Source organism: Cetorhinus maximus, chromosome 18, assembly GCF_964194155.1.
Source record: "Cetorhinus maximus chromosome 18, sCetMax3.hap1.1, whole genome shotgun sequence".
In the NCBI taxonomy this organism is placed as follows: domain Eukaryota; kingdom Metazoa; phylum Chordata; class Chondrichthyes; order Lamniformes; family Cetorhinidae; genus Cetorhinus; species Cetorhinus maximus.
Window position 1 is genome coordinate 86,485,441 of NC_135896.1, and position 15,266 is coordinate 86,500,706.

At 47.0% G+C, this 15,266-nt stretch overlaps 1 protein-coding gene and 1 pseudogene across 1 annotated transcript in view; one reads left to right on the plus strand and one right to left on the minus strand.

The window, feature by feature from the left end:
- LOC144693323 (regulator of G-protein signaling 6-like) overlaps positions 1-15,266 on the minus strand; it is a 190,987-nt gene that overhangs the window by 117,740 nt on the left and 57,981 nt on the right. The window lies entirely within an intron of this gene.
- Positions 12,456-12,944, plus strand: LOC144693510 (small ribosomal subunit protein uS17 pseudogene; annotated as a pseudogene).

Genomic DNA, 15,266 nt, shown 5'->3' on the forward strand with positions numbered 1-15,266 from the left:
TGAGTATAAAAACCTTACCTCGGGGATTTGCGGACCTCAGGTCTTAAAAAAAAATTAAAAGTAGCGTCACGTTAAATCTGTGACCTGATTGGCTGGTAGAGAATCTACACTGAATTTGAAACTAAAACATTGTTAAACTAATTAAATCAAATAAATTAATCACTTAATTAATAAGTAGAGGGTATCTAGACGAGAATCAGGGGATTACTGTTCTTAGAATTTAGCATTTATAGTAGAAATCTAGCCCTAGGGAACGTATAGTTAATAAGGAGTCAATAAGCAGTTATTAGATTTAAATTAATTTATTAAATAGTTCTAGAAATGGCAGATGCTGGGGTGAAGTGCTTCACCTGTGGGATGTGGGAAATCTGTAACGCTTCAAGTGTCCCGGACAACTACATCTGCAGGAAGTGTAGCTTTCTAATTGCAGCTCCTCACAGACCGCATGGATCGGTTGGAGCAGCAGTTGGATGCACTTAGGAGCATTCAGGTGGCGGAAAGCGTCATTGACAGGAGTTTTGGAGACATGGTCACACCCAAGGTACAGACAGATAGATGGCTGACCGCTAGAAGGGGCAGGCAGTCAGTGCAGAAATCCCCTGTGGCTGTCCCACTCTCCAACAGGTATACCATTTCGGATACTGCTGGGGGGGAATGGCCTATCAGGGGAAAACAACAGCAGTAGACAGAGCAGTGGCACCACGGCTGTCTGTTGTTCAGCAGGGGTGGGGTCAAAGCACAGAAGAGCAATTGTCACAGGGGACTCTATAGTCAGGGGCTCAGATAGGCGCTTCTGTGGTCGTGAAAGAGGCACCAGGATGGTATGTTGCCTCCCTGGTGCCAGGGTCCAGGATGTCTCTGATCGGGTACGGGACATTCTGAAGGGGGAGGGAGAACAGCCAGAGGTCATGGTACACGTTGGTACTAACGACATAGACAAGAAGAGTGATGAGGACCTGCAGCGGGAGTTCAGGGAGTTAGGCAGAAAGTTAAAAAACGGGACCTCTAGGGTTGTAATCTCAGGATTATTCCCTGTGCCACGTGCCAGTGGGGCTAGAAATAAGAAGATAGTGCAGCTGAACACGTGGCTGAACAGATGGTGTAGGAGGGAGGGTTTCCGATATCTGGATCAATGGGATCTCTTCCGGGGCAGGTGGGACCTGTACAAGAAGGACGGGTTGCATCTAAACTGGAGGGGCACCAATATCCTGGCTGCGAGGTTTGCTAGTGTCACTCGGGAGGATTTAAACTAGTATGGTAGGGGGGTGGGAAACAGAGCAATAGGTCAGCAGGTGAAATAAATGACTGGGAACCAGTGAATATGACCAGTAGGACTAAGAGGAAGGGCAGGCAGGGAGAAATTACTGAACACAGTGGGACTGGGGGTCTGAAATGCATTTGTTTCAATGCGAGAAGTATAACAGGCAAGGCAGATGAGCATGGAGCTTGGATTAGTACTTGGGACTATGATGTTATTGCTATTACAGAGACTTGGTTGAAGGATGGACAGGATTGGCAGATAAACGTTCCAGGATTTAGATGTTTCAGGCAGGATAGAGAGGGATGTAGAAGAGGTGGGGGAGTTGTACTGCTGGTTAAGGGGAATATCACAGCTGTACGACAGGAGGACACCTCAGTGGGCTCATGCAGCGAGGCAATATGGGTAGAGCTCCGGAATAGGAAGGGTGCAGTCACAATGTTGGGGGTTTACTATAGGCCTCCCAATTGCCAGCGGGAGATTGAGGAACAGTTATGTAGGCAGATTTTGGAAAGATGTAAAAGCAATAGGGTTGTTGTGGTGGGTGATTTTAACTTTCCCTATATTGACTAGGAATCACTTATGCTAGGGGTTTGGATGGTGCAGAATTTGTAAGGTGCATCCAGCAGAGCTTCCTGAGACAATATGTAGATAGTCCAACTAGGGAAGGGGCAATACTGGACCTGGTATTAGGGAATGAACCTGGCCAGGTGGTCGAAGTTTCAGTAGGGGAGCATTTCGGGAAAAGTGACCATAATTCAGTAAGTTTCAAGGTACTGGTGGATAAGGATAACAGGAGTCCTCGGGTTAAGGTGCTTAATTGGGGGAAGGCTAATTATAACAATATTAGGCAGGAACTGAGGGATCTAGACTGGAGGCGGATGTTTGAGGGCAAATCAACAACTGACATGTGGGGGGCTTTCAAGCGTCAGTTAATAAGAATTCAGGACTGGCATGTTCCTGCTAGGATGAAGGATAAGCATGGCAAGTTTCAGGAACCTTGGATAATGAAGGATATTGTGAGATTAGTCAAAAAGAAAAGGGAAGCATTCGTAAGGGCTAGAAGGCTGGGAACAGATGAAGCCCATGGAGAATATAAAGAAAGTAGGAAGAAACTTAAGCAAGAAGTCAGGAGAGCTAAAAGGGGTCATGAAAAGCCACTGGCAACCAGGATTAAGGAAAATCCCAAGGCCTTTTATACATATGTAAAAAGCAAGAGGGTAGCCAGGGAAAGGGTAGGCCCATTCAGGGACAGAGGTGGGAATCTGTGTGTGGAGCCAGAAGAAATGGGAGAGATACTGAATGAATACTTCTCATCAGTATTCACCAAAGAGAAGGACTTAGCGGTCAATTTGTCTAGGGAAGAATGTGTAAACAGCTTGGATCATGTTGAGATCAAAAAAGAGGTGTTAGGTGTTAGAATATTAAGGTGGGTAAGTCCCCAGGGCCAGATGGGATCTACCCCAGAGTACTTAGGGAGGCAAGGGAGGAGATTGCTGGGGCCTTGACAGAAATCTTTGTATCCTCACTGGCTGCGGGTGAGGTCCCAGAGGACTGGAGAATGGCCAATGTTGTTACATTGTTTAAGAAGGGTAGTAGAGATAATCCAGGAAATTACAGGCCGGTGAGCCTTACGTCAGTGGTAGGGAAATTATTGGAGAAGATTCTTCGTGACAGGATTTACTACCATTTGGAAGCAAATGGGCGTATCAGTGAGAGGCAGCATGGTTTTGTGAAGGGGAGGTCGTGTCTCACTAACTTGATCGAGTTTTTCGAGGAAGTGACAAAGATGATCGATGATGGAAGGGCAGTGGATGTTATATACATGGATTTCAGTAAGGCCTTTGACAAGGTCCCTCATGGCAGACTGTTACAGAAGGTAAAGTCGCATGGGATCAGAGGTGAGCTGGCAAGATGGATACAGAATTGGCTTGGTCATAGAAGACAGAGGGCAGCAGTGGAAGGGTGCTTTTGTGAATGGAGAGCTGTGACTAGTGGAGTTCCGCAGGGATCAGTGCTGGGACCTTTGCTGTTTGTAGTATACATAAATGATTTGGAGGAAAATGTAACTGGGCTAATTACTAAGTTTGCAGACGACACTAAGGTTGGAGGAGTTGCAGATAGTGAAGAGGATTGTCAAAGGATACAACGGGATATAGATCGGTTGGAGACTTGAGCGGAGAAATGGCAGATGGAATTTAATCCGGACAAATGCGAGGTAATGCATTTTGGAAGGTCTAATACAGGCAGGAATTATACAGTAAATGGCAGAACCCTTAAGTGCATTGACGGGCAGAGGGATCTGGGTGTACAGGTCCACAGGTCACTGAAAGTGGCAACGCAGGTGGATAAGGTAGTCAGGAAGGCATATGGCATGCTTGCCTTCATTGGCAGGGGTATTGGGTATAAAAGCTGGGAAGTCATGCTGCAGCTGTATAGAACCTTGGTTAGGCCACACTTGGAATATTGCGGGCAATTCTGGTCGCCACATTACCAGAAGGATATGGAGGCGCTGGAGAGGGTGCAGAGGAGGTTTACCAGGATGCTGCCTGGTTTGGAGGTTATTAGCTATGAGGAGAGGTTGGAGAAACTTGGATTGTTCTCACTGGAGCGACGGAGATTGAGGGGCGACTTGATAGAAGTTTACAAAATTATGAGTGGCATGGACAGAGTAGATAGTCAGAAGCTTTTTCCTAGGGTGGAAGAGTCAATTACTAGGGGACATAGATTTAAGGTGAGAGGAGAAAACTATAGACGAGATGTGCGGGGCAAGTTTTTTACGCAGAGGGTAGTGAGTGTCTGGAATTCGCTGCCAGAGGAGGTGGTGGAAGCAGGTACGATAGTGATGTTTAAGAGGCAGCTTGACAAATACATGAATAGGATGGGAATAGAGGGATACGGACCCCGGAAGTGCAAAATGTTTTAGTTGACAGGCAATATGATCGGTGCAGGCTTGGAGGGCCGAAGGGCCTGTTCCGGTGATGTACTTTTCTTTGTTCTTTGTTCTAAGCGCGGTTAATTCAGGGGAAGGAGCTTTCTAGTCGTGGACCAGGTTCAAGCACGTAGCTTCTTCACAACTTTATTCTATTTTCATATGGTATCATGAATTATTGGTCTTGTGGTTTGCAGTTTGTTCCATGTTGGTATTCATTAGCTATACTATGGAACTTCTCTTCTCATTTGTACCATGTATCATCATTTGGATTATGTTCAATTTTTTCCCCATCTGACTTTTTGATATTCAGGCTGGTTATCTGCCTCCTCAGGCCTAGTATGTGGCCAGACTCCTGATGTGAGGATTAAGCAAATGTGTTACTGCCCTTTTGTTGGCAGTTTTAATTTCTCAGTGTAGTTGAAGGGACACTCAAAGATCTGAGCAGTGTTGAAGCACAGCCTCCAAAGGTTTGCAATTTGTGTATAAAGCAAATATTCACTGATCAGGTTCCAACACAAATCAGAACTTACCTCCTCCAATTCAAGAATGGAGAAGGCAGCACAGGGCAAAGGAAATACTCAAGCACAAGCTGGGGAGGGTGGGGGTGGGGTGGGGGGTCAGGGGTGGGGTTGGTGGGGGGGGTGGGGGGAGCGCTCAAGCACTTGGAGAAGCTCATCGACAGTGAGCATTCTTTTGCAGCTGAGACTATTCAGCTGAAGCTCCATTGACATGTTTGGATTCGGGCTTCTGAAGCTTTTCTGCCCACTCAAGCAACGCAACAGCATGAAAGTGCCACCAAATGCTCCAGAACTTTTCACCCCTTGGGTGCAGACTGCAAATTAATGTGAGTTTTAGGGGGCAGCAGAACAATTGACTGACTGGGCAAGTTGTAGAATCCCCTTGCGAAAGGCGGCCATGGCGTAGTCACTGGTGGAGGCGCTCACAGCCCCTTACAATGTCTTTATTAAGGTTTAAACCAGTATCCGTAATGGCTCAAGCTAACAGCGCAGCCTGGCAGAGTGGTTTAGGGGAATGCCTGTGCCTGAGCTGAGAGCACAGCATGCAGTCCAGTGGCTAAAGCTGCCACCAATCGGTCAGGTGGAGTGGGGCGGAAGTGGGTGGGATTTCGGACATCCAATGAGTGCATTACACACTGGCCATCCAAATGGTGACCAGCACCTTCCTGCATTCAGACTTAACGAAGAGAGGTACACCCATGCTAACCCACACATCTTTCTCTTTGATCCTGCAGGAGGAGAACATCTGGATCATGGAGCCTGGTGATTTAACGGTGTGCCTCATGGTTTACAGGGAGCAGAGAAGAAGAAGAGCGGTGGAGGCACCTGGCTCGGCAAAGGGAGGAGCACCTCCCTCAAGAAGAGGCAGCTGGACCTGCTGTGCACGCAGCTGAAGATCCACTGTGAGCTGTGGCTCGTAGGTGCCTCACTAGGCTCTGGGTCTTTAGGTGGTGCCTGTCCTTCCTGTAGATGACCGAGAACCAATGTCACCGAAGATTGCGCAGTCGGTCACATATGCCACTTGCTGTAGGATTTTGTGTAATGGAAACATGGAGGGCATCCACTGCCAGTGGCCATGAAATTGACCACCAATTTTTACGCAGGTGGCGTCTCCCAGGGCTCCACAGGTGACCTGTGCGGGATCTCGCAAGACTCCACGTACAAGTGTATCCAGGAGGCCATGGATGACATCGGAAGGCACAGAACTTTGTGCATTTCACCCGGGATCAGGAAAGCCAGGAATCAAGAGCACTGGGATCTGCGCAGATCTCTGGTTTCCCACAGGTGCAGGTGCCATCGAATGCACTCACAAGGCACTTAGATCTCCGTGGCAACAAACAGTCAACTACGTCAACCGCAAAAGCTTCTACTTGCTAAATGTTCAGCTGGTGTGCGACCACCACAAACACATCCTACAGGTCTGCTCACAATTCCCAGGGAGCGTCCATGACTCCTACATTCTTAGCAGCTCTCAGATCCTTGACATTTTCCAGGATTGAGAGCGGCTGTAGGATTGGCTCCTCGGGGACAAGGGCTACCCAGAGAGGATGAGGCTGATGATGTCTATGCGGCGGCCTCAGACTGCAGCAGAGTGTTGGTACAACAAGGCTCATGCTGGGACAAGGGCTTTGGTGGAGCAAACGATAGGCATTTTGAAATGAGGTTCCAGTGCCTCGGCTGGTCCGGTGGGGCACTGCAATACAGTCCCCAGAGGGTGTCGCGCATCATCGTCACTGGCTGCGCGCTCCACAACCTGGTACTGCACAGGGGGAAGGACCTGGCTGAGGGGACGATGAAGGAGCTGTACATTATTCCCCCGTGAAGAGGGTGTTGAAGGGGATGACTATGATGAAGTGCTTGAAGGTGAGGATGCCTGCCATGAGGCCATCGCACTGGCCAAAGGAGGCAGGCGCACTCAGAAGGCCCTCACAGCCGCAAAATTCATGGAGGATGATGACGAGATGCAGTGAGGACAGTCCCGATACCCTCACCTTGCATCTGTCAAAGTTTGACTCCTGTGTGGCTAATGGTAGCGTACATATCCTCAGTGCTCACGCTCCTGTCACGGAGACACGGGGGGGTGCCCTAATAGTTGCTATATTCCAGGCGGATGATGATGACATACAGTGAGGACACTCCATAGATCTTCACATTGCCTCTGTGAATGTCTGACTCCTGCCTGGCTGAGGGCAGCTCAGATCATGGAAATGCAGCCATGAAACTTTAAGCGCACCTGATCCTTTGTCAGCCTTCAGCACCTGACCACTTCAGGAGCACAGAGTCACTGGTCACTGATGCTGAAGAGATGGGGGAACCAGTCCCAACTTAGAGGTGCTGAGAGCACACAGAGAGAATGACGGAACTCTGTGACACCTGCCCACAATATTCTGGCAGCAATGACAAACACCATCGAGGTGCAGGCATCAGTAATGTGTCCAGTGAATGTGAAGCTGGACCCTCACTTTGGTCTGAAGGTTACACACTGCACAGGGAAGAGGCCCTGGACTGAGACATCTGCCTTTATCTTGTGCAAAAATCAAGGTTTCACATCTGAGTGACATGAACACTGCTCATCATAACAAGGAGCCCTAGGCAGGGAGACATCATTGGGTGTTTATTTACAATAGTGAACATTAAATACAAGTGATTAACACCCATGCCCAGGCTGTACAACCACATCTTCTTAACCTTCCTAACTCTGCCGCTACATCTTGGTGCTCCCCCGACATCCATAGCGGAGATGGAGGCAGCCTGCTGACTGTGACGCCCTGTCTGTGATGACCTTGGTGGGCATCCTCTGGAGGGCCGATATTTGGAGGGCCCTGGCCTGCTTTCAGGGTCCTGCTGTGTTGCAGTGGCACCCTCCTCGGCCCGTGGAGCTGGAGCTGCTGGGGTCACAGGAAGAAGAGATTTGGATGGGCCAGGCACTCCCGGAGTCACCTGGGTGGATGGCTCCGGGGTGTGCACCTGCTGATCCTCCTCACTATGGGTGCCCTGGGGCTCCCCTGTCTGACTCCTTGAGTAGAAGAGGAAGCTGGAGTGAGATCGAGCTGGTCTGCACCCCTCTTGTTGGAGGAAAAATATGGTGTTAACGATGGAATGCAGCCTGCGCAGCAGTGCGGGACCGATGTCCATGGTTAAAAGGTCGCCATGGCAGCTGCCATCCTGCCAGTGTTGACTTTGGTGCATTGGCATGCTGGCGCGATCACCATAGACTGAAGGCGGATGGACTCCCCCATTGTGCTTTGCAACCTGAGGAGTGCAGCAGACATCCCTTCCTGACGTTCCCGAGTTTGCCTTTGCAGCTCCAGCAACTGAGTTATAACTGAGTCCAGAGGCTCGTCACCTGTCTCGGACTCAGCAGATTTCTGGCCTCCAGCAGTCCTCCACTGTGTCCAGTAGGCGCCCGAGGGAGGCGTTGCTAAATTTGGGGGCAACATGCTTCCACCCTTTGGCAGCCATGACTTTGGAGCAGCTTCCGATCCCTTAGAGGGTGCTGGCTCTGTGCAGGGGCGCCCTCTAAATATGGTGCCCGGATTACTGATGGCCTGAGGTGATGGCGGGGCAGGCGAATCAGGTGCCACCCCGCCAGTGATCCGGCATGTTTCCCGGGAATGCATTATTAATGAGGCAGGACGCGCCTGGAATGGGACGATATGGCGTGAAAAGCTGCCATTGTGGCTGACGGGTAAAATGCCCTTTTCCCTGCCCACTACCGCATTTTGTGCAAATCTGGGACGATTCCACCCAAAGTGATGGACAGGGCACCTGTCTCTTGGTAATTGGTCAGATGGGATTGAACAAGTGATTGATATGGGGGTAAACCACCAGACCCCAGAATTAAAGTATATATAGTGTATAATAAAGTATAAAGTGTATTGGTTTGTAATTTGAATTTAATTTTAATTCAATTTTATCTTTTTAACATTCCGTTCACCACTTCCCTGTCACCTGAATTTGTTTGTCCATTTTTGTTACTACACGATTGTGACCTGTTTGCATGATTACTTAACCTAAACATCGATTTCTCGGTGTGAGCTACACTGCATTTGAGCCTTCGGGCTTCTTGAATAAAATACCATTATTATATATGCGATGCCCGGAAGGGAAGTCTCCAGTCTTATTCAGGTGGAGGGAGACTGGGAGCGAGAGCTTCCTAACGCTTCATTTAGCTGGAGAAGGCAGAGGAGAAAAGAGAAGAAGACTGCGAACAGAATAGACAAGAGACTGCCACAACAAAAACAGAATTACCTGGAAAAACTCAGCAGGTCTGGCAGCATCGGTGGAGAAGAAATCAGTTAACGTTTCGAGCCTTCACGGCCCTTCGGCAGAACTGAAGCATAGTTAGGAGAAAGGAGAAATATAAGCTGGTTTAAGGTGGGGGGGGCGGGGGGGGAAGAGAGAAGTTGAGGGTGTGGTGATTGTGGAGATAAGCAAGCAGTGATAGGAGCAGATAATCAAAAGATGTCACAGACAAAAGGATCAAAGAGGTGTTGAAGGTGGTGATATTTGTCTAAGAAAAGTGCTAATTAAGAATGGAAGACAGGACACTCAAAGTACAGCTCTAGTGGGGGTGGGGTGGAAAAGACTAACAAGGTTTTAGTTTTAGATTTAAAAATAATGGAAATAGGTGGGGAAAGAAGAATCTATATAAATTATTGAAAAGAAAAAAAAAGGGGGGGGGTGGGGGAGAAACGGGGTGGGGATAGGGGGAGGGGGAGTTTAAGATCTAAAGTTGTTGAATTGTTGAATTCAATATTCAGCCCGGAAGGCTGTAAAGTGCCTAGTCGGAAGATGAGGTGCTGTTCCTCCAGTTTGCGTTGGGCTTCACTGGAACAATGCAGCAAGCCAAGGACAGACATGTGGGCAAGAGAACAGGGTGGAGTGTTAAAATGGCAAGCGACAGGGAGGTTTGGGTCTTTCTTGTGGACAGACCGCAGGTTTTCTGCAAAACGGTCGCCCAGTTTGCGTTTGGTCTCTGCAATGTAGAGGAGACCGCATTGGGAGCAACGAATGCAGTAGACTAAGTTAGGGGAAATGCAAGTGAAATGCTGCTTCACTTGAAAGGAGTGTTTGGGCCCTTGGACGGTGAGGAGAGAGGAAGTGAAGGGGCAGGTGTTGCATCTTCTACGTGGGCATGGGGAGGTGCCATAGGTAGGAGTTGAGGAGTAGGGGGTGATGGAGGAGTGGACCAGGGTGTCCCGGAGGGAACGATCCCTACGGAATGCCGTCAGGGGGGGTGAAGGGAAGATGTGTTTGGTGGTGGCATCATGCTGGAGTTGGCGGAAATGGCGGAGGATGATCCTTTGAATGCAGAGGCTGGTGGGGTGATAAGTGAGGACAAGGGGGACCCTATCATGTTTCTGGGAAGGAGGAAAAGGCGTGAGGGAGGATGCGCGGGATATGGGCCGGACATGGTTGAGGGCCCTGTCAATGACCGTTGACTGCCACCCCCAGCTGCAGCAATCGGCTTCATCCATTACTCTTCGCCCTCCAAGACTGGTAAACCGTTCTCACCTGTCACGGGGTTGTATGCTTTTCCTGTCTATTTAGCCTATGCATCATATTCAACCTGTTGCTTCTTAACAAACCTACTTAATAAATTACTCTAAAATCACTTATCAGCTCAAAGCCCATTTTTGGGTGATCTGTGGCTCCCAAACTCAAATCTCACGTCAATCACTTGTTAGACAGTCCGGTCCGATAATAGAACTAAATATCAGGCATGTTGTATTTTGGAGAGCTATAGCAATTCCGTCTGCATTGTGTCCGCACTTAGGTCCAATTTCACCACTGCTTTGCTCGAGCCATGAACCATCAGATGTCACCTGACCAATTGTTTAAATGGTAAGGTGGCTCATTGATTCTCCGTGGAATTCCATTCCCGATCTCCTCCAGGTGATGGATATCTACCAAGTGAAAAATCAAGTAGGGAGGTCTCCGGGGCCTTGATGCAGGAGATGGACCAAGTGGATTAAACATCCTAGGGGGAATGATTGAAACATATTTTGGTCGGTATGATATGCTATACACTGGTTGCTACGCGTCTAATGACAACGCAAAGTGATAGCTAATAAATTATACATTAGATCGTGGCTTTGTGCAGGCAGATTTAAATACCTTAGATCAATCTAAAGAATTCCCTAGGTGCTCTTTCAGTCCAATGTTATTTCCATGCAGTACATTCAGAAACATTAAAGATCTTTTTTGATTTTCAATGATACCCTAATGGTTGAGTACATTATCTTACTGGAAGCTGACAGCGCAGTTTGTAGAAATCAATTACAGAAAATGCCCGAGAAAAACAGCAACTTTGTCACATCAGTGAAGAGAAGGAGTCGGTTCACATTTTGAGCATAACCCTGAGTTAGAGCTGAGTTCTGGAAAAGTATGTTATTCCCAAAACATTAGCCAGTCTTTTCTCCTTATGGATGTTTGCCGAGGTTCTGCATCACTCCAGCAATTTGTGTTTCTTTCAGCTTTTGCAGATTTTTAACATTTTATTTGAGGGAACAATCGGTTCAATGTTAGGGCAACTATGAAGAAACCAAGAGAAAAGGGAGTTGAGGAACCAGAAGATATTAAAGAAGTTCAACAGTATGTGTGAGTAAAAAGGTTGTACATTGATTTAGAGCAAGTGAGAAATAATAGTTTTCTGAAAAACAGAATATGTCTTTGGGATAATTAAATCCACTTACTGACAAAATTGGAATTATAATGACCACTCCAGAGGTTTAACGCCAAATCTGAGAGGTTTTCTGAGAATCCTATAGCTCTTGTATGTTCTTCTTTGGAAGAAAAACAATGAGACTTTTTCAAGGAATTATAACTTTCAGTTTTATCAAGTGAAAAAGGAGAATATTAGTTACTCTTTATTCTGCCTCAAAGTTCGCCGAGATGGATGCAAGACAGCCTCGAGAGTCAGAAGGTCCTGGGTTCAAGGTCCCACTCCAGAGTCTGCAAGCATAATCCAGGCTGATACTTCCATGCAGTATTCAGAGAATGTTGTGTGGTTAGTATTTTGTTATGTGGTAGGGGTTTAGATGTGGTTTGGGGATTGTCTAGTCTCCCAAAAGCATGCCGCTCGAGTCCATGGTTTTTTTAACTAGAACTATTTACTTACAGCAAGTATTTACCAATATGGGCTTACACACGAGGTAAAAGCTTCTGCTCTCTTCAAGATCTCTCTTACTTCTCAGTCATATTCCATCAGCTTCATGTATGCTTCTGATGTTAACCCTTTACTCGACAGTCAGAAGTGCCATCTTTCAGATCAGGTCAGGTATCTGCCCTTTCAAATGGACACAAAATATTCCATGCCACAATTTGAAGGAGAGCAGCGGGAGCTTCCCAGTATCCTAGCCAACATCATCAAAACAGACTATTTGGCCATTAATATCAATGGTGTTTTGGGGATTTTATCTTGTACAAGTTCGCTGCTGCGCTTCCTCACATTTCAACAGTGAGTGCATTCTAAAAGGACTTCACTGGCTGCGAAACATCGATGGGAAAACATAAACATAAGTTTTCTTTATTCTTCCTTTCCAATCCTTAGCTCCTCTGCTGCTGAAACTCTCATCCAAATCTTTGTTACCTCTGGATTTTTATTCCTGGTCAGTGGCTCATATTCCACCCTCTAACTTGAGATCATCGAAAACTCTGTTGCCAAAATTCTAACTTGAGCCAACTCCTGTTTATCCAACACACCTGTGCTCATGATCTACCACTGGCTTCTGGTCCAGGGTTGACTGTGCGAGATGGCGGACATACAGACTGAGAGAGCTTGCCAAAAGCAGCCCACCATCTTCCAGAACAAGAAGTGGGAACTTGTGGGTGAAGGCAGCAAGGAAAAGCTTCCCCGCTACTATCGTAATGTAGGCCTGGGCTTCAAGACTCCACGAGAGGCCATTGATGGGACCTACATTGACAAGAAGTGTCCATTCACTGGGAACATATCAAACTGGGGGCGGATCCTGACAGGTGTAGTAACTAAGATGAAGATGCAATGGACCATTGTAATTCACAGAAACTACTTACACTACATCAGGAAGTACAATCGCTTTGAGAAGCGACATAACATGCCTGTCCATCTATAACCCTACTTCAGGGATGTACAGAATGGGGACAGCGTGACTGTGGGAGGGAATGTCGGCCTCTCAGTAAGACTGTGCGTTTCAATGTCCTCAAGGTCACTAAAGCCGCAGGAGCCAAGAAACAGTTCTAGAAATTTTGAATATGTTTGTGAAGTGAATCAGCCACAATAAAGCTTTTGTGAACAGATTTTAAAAAAAGCACCTTCAATCCTGGCCTTTTGTGCATTACTGATTTTCATTACTCCACCATTAGTGGACATGTCTTCAGCTGCCTAGGGCCTAAGCTCAAGAATTCCCACACTTAACATCACCGCCTCTGTATCTACTCTCTTCCTTGAAGACGCTCCTTCAAACCCACCTCTTTAACAGAACTTTTGGTCAACTGTTCTAAAGGCTCCTTATGTGGCTCTATGTCAAATTTTGCTCCTGTAAAGCACTTTGAGATCACATTAAAAGTGCTCTCTAAATGGAAACTATTGTTGATGGGCTATTTGGGGAGATCTTATCAAAACCATTCTCTATGGTTCAGACAACAACTCTTCCAAATGTAGGGAAAAGTCTAAAATAAAAAAACAAGACGCTGGAAATACTCAGCAATTCTGATGAAAGGTCATCGATCGGAAACATTAACTCTATTTCCCTCTCTGCAAATGCTGCCTGACCTGCTGTGGGTGGTCAGTCAGGGGATAGGGGAGGGGTGGGTCAGGGGGAGGGTGGGGGTCGGGTGGTCAGTGAGGATGCTACATTTGAGGGGGGAGGGGGGGGTTTGGGGTATAGTTGTGGGGGGGGTGGTTGGGATGAGTCCCGTAGAGGGTCAGGGGTGGTAGTCAGGGGGTGGTGGGGGGAGTTGTGTCGGGGGATCAATGTATGGTGGGGGGGGGTTGGCAGTGGTGGTCAGTATTATAGTTACCCAGGAGTTAAAAGTGAACTGTTTTATCCCACCCTTAAAATCCATGTTTTTGTGTGTCTTATGTGTCTTGCATGTGTGTGTGTAGGGATTTAAGAAGGGGTAGAGTTTAGGTTATAGAGTTAGAAATTAGCAGTTCATAACTTTTTCTTTTGCCACTGGTTAAAGTCAACTTGATCAATAAACAGTTATTTACTTATTACGTTTACAAACCTGGTGCTTGTATTCTGTCAGCCTAAATTAAACAATTAGGCGGGTTGATCAAACTTTTCACATATGTCACAGCTCGGAGAGCAGTGGGGCTTGATACCGCAGCGCACTATCCCCAGTGAGTCACGACACAGTGACTCCACTTTAATGTCCTCAGAGTGTGAAAAATGCTAAATAAATACAAGTTATTCTTCACTGCATCATACTGATGTTTGGTAGTGTGTAAAGAAAGACATTCAGTTGCTATGGGTGTTTTTATAGTAAGCCTTTTGGCAGCAAGAGGACCTCTGTTTCAGCATGTGGTATAACTCATGGCACTGCAAGGCCACAGCTGTGTGCTTTAAAAAATCCTGCATGAGCGGCTGACTAAATGGCTGCTTTATTTGGATTATGCAAAACTCGTGTTCATCATACATTTTGCTCGTACCGAGTGTGAGATCCCCTATACGTCTAAAGGTGGAAACAAAATATGAACAATGTCTTAACACATGGTCCTTGTTTCATCTGCGCTGCCACTACTCCCTGGATGCAATCCATTGTGACCTGAAAAGCATCCTCCAGGGAGATGAATAATTCATTTCATGAACTATTTTTGCTTTAAATCAAGAGTTACAGAGTTGGTGTGAATATTTAGCTCTGGGGCACGGAGGCACAACTATTAAATTCCCAGTTGAATGTGGTGTTACTCACAATGTTATCGCTATGTGATAAATTTTCCACCATATGTTAAGAATACCTTATTTATTGAACAGAGCCTCTCAAAACAGCAATTGCATAAAATCAAGGGGTTATTTTGGTGAAAGGGTGAAAACAGGCGCTTAGTGAGTATTTGTGCTAATAAGGATGTGCCTGTTTGAAAGGCTAAATTTAGCACACAACTCTGGTATGAATTGCTGATTTAAAAAAAAAAATTATTCATGGGATCTGGGCATTGCTGGCTAGGCCAGCATTTATTGCCCATCCCCGATTGCCCCTGAGGAGGTGATGGTGAGCTGCCTTCCTGAACCGCTGCAGTCCATGTGGTGTAGGTACACCCACAGTGCTGTTGGGGGGGGAGTTCCAAGATTTTGACCCAGCGACAGTGAAGGAATTAACAGGATTTGAACTTGTTTGGAGATGCTGAACAGATATATTCCTGCAGGTTTAAAGCACTCAAGTGCTGATTTCATGCCTTTCTTGCAGTTTTCGTGGAGCAGTATATATGGGCAGCTTGCGCTCATTTCCACGGCTGTCGACACCCTCCCCTGTTGAATGGTAACCCCCTCTTCCCTGGGAACCCAAAACTGCCCCACCTACCTGCCTCTGGAGGATCCAGCAACAATCCTCTGGGGAGGCCCCAGTGCAG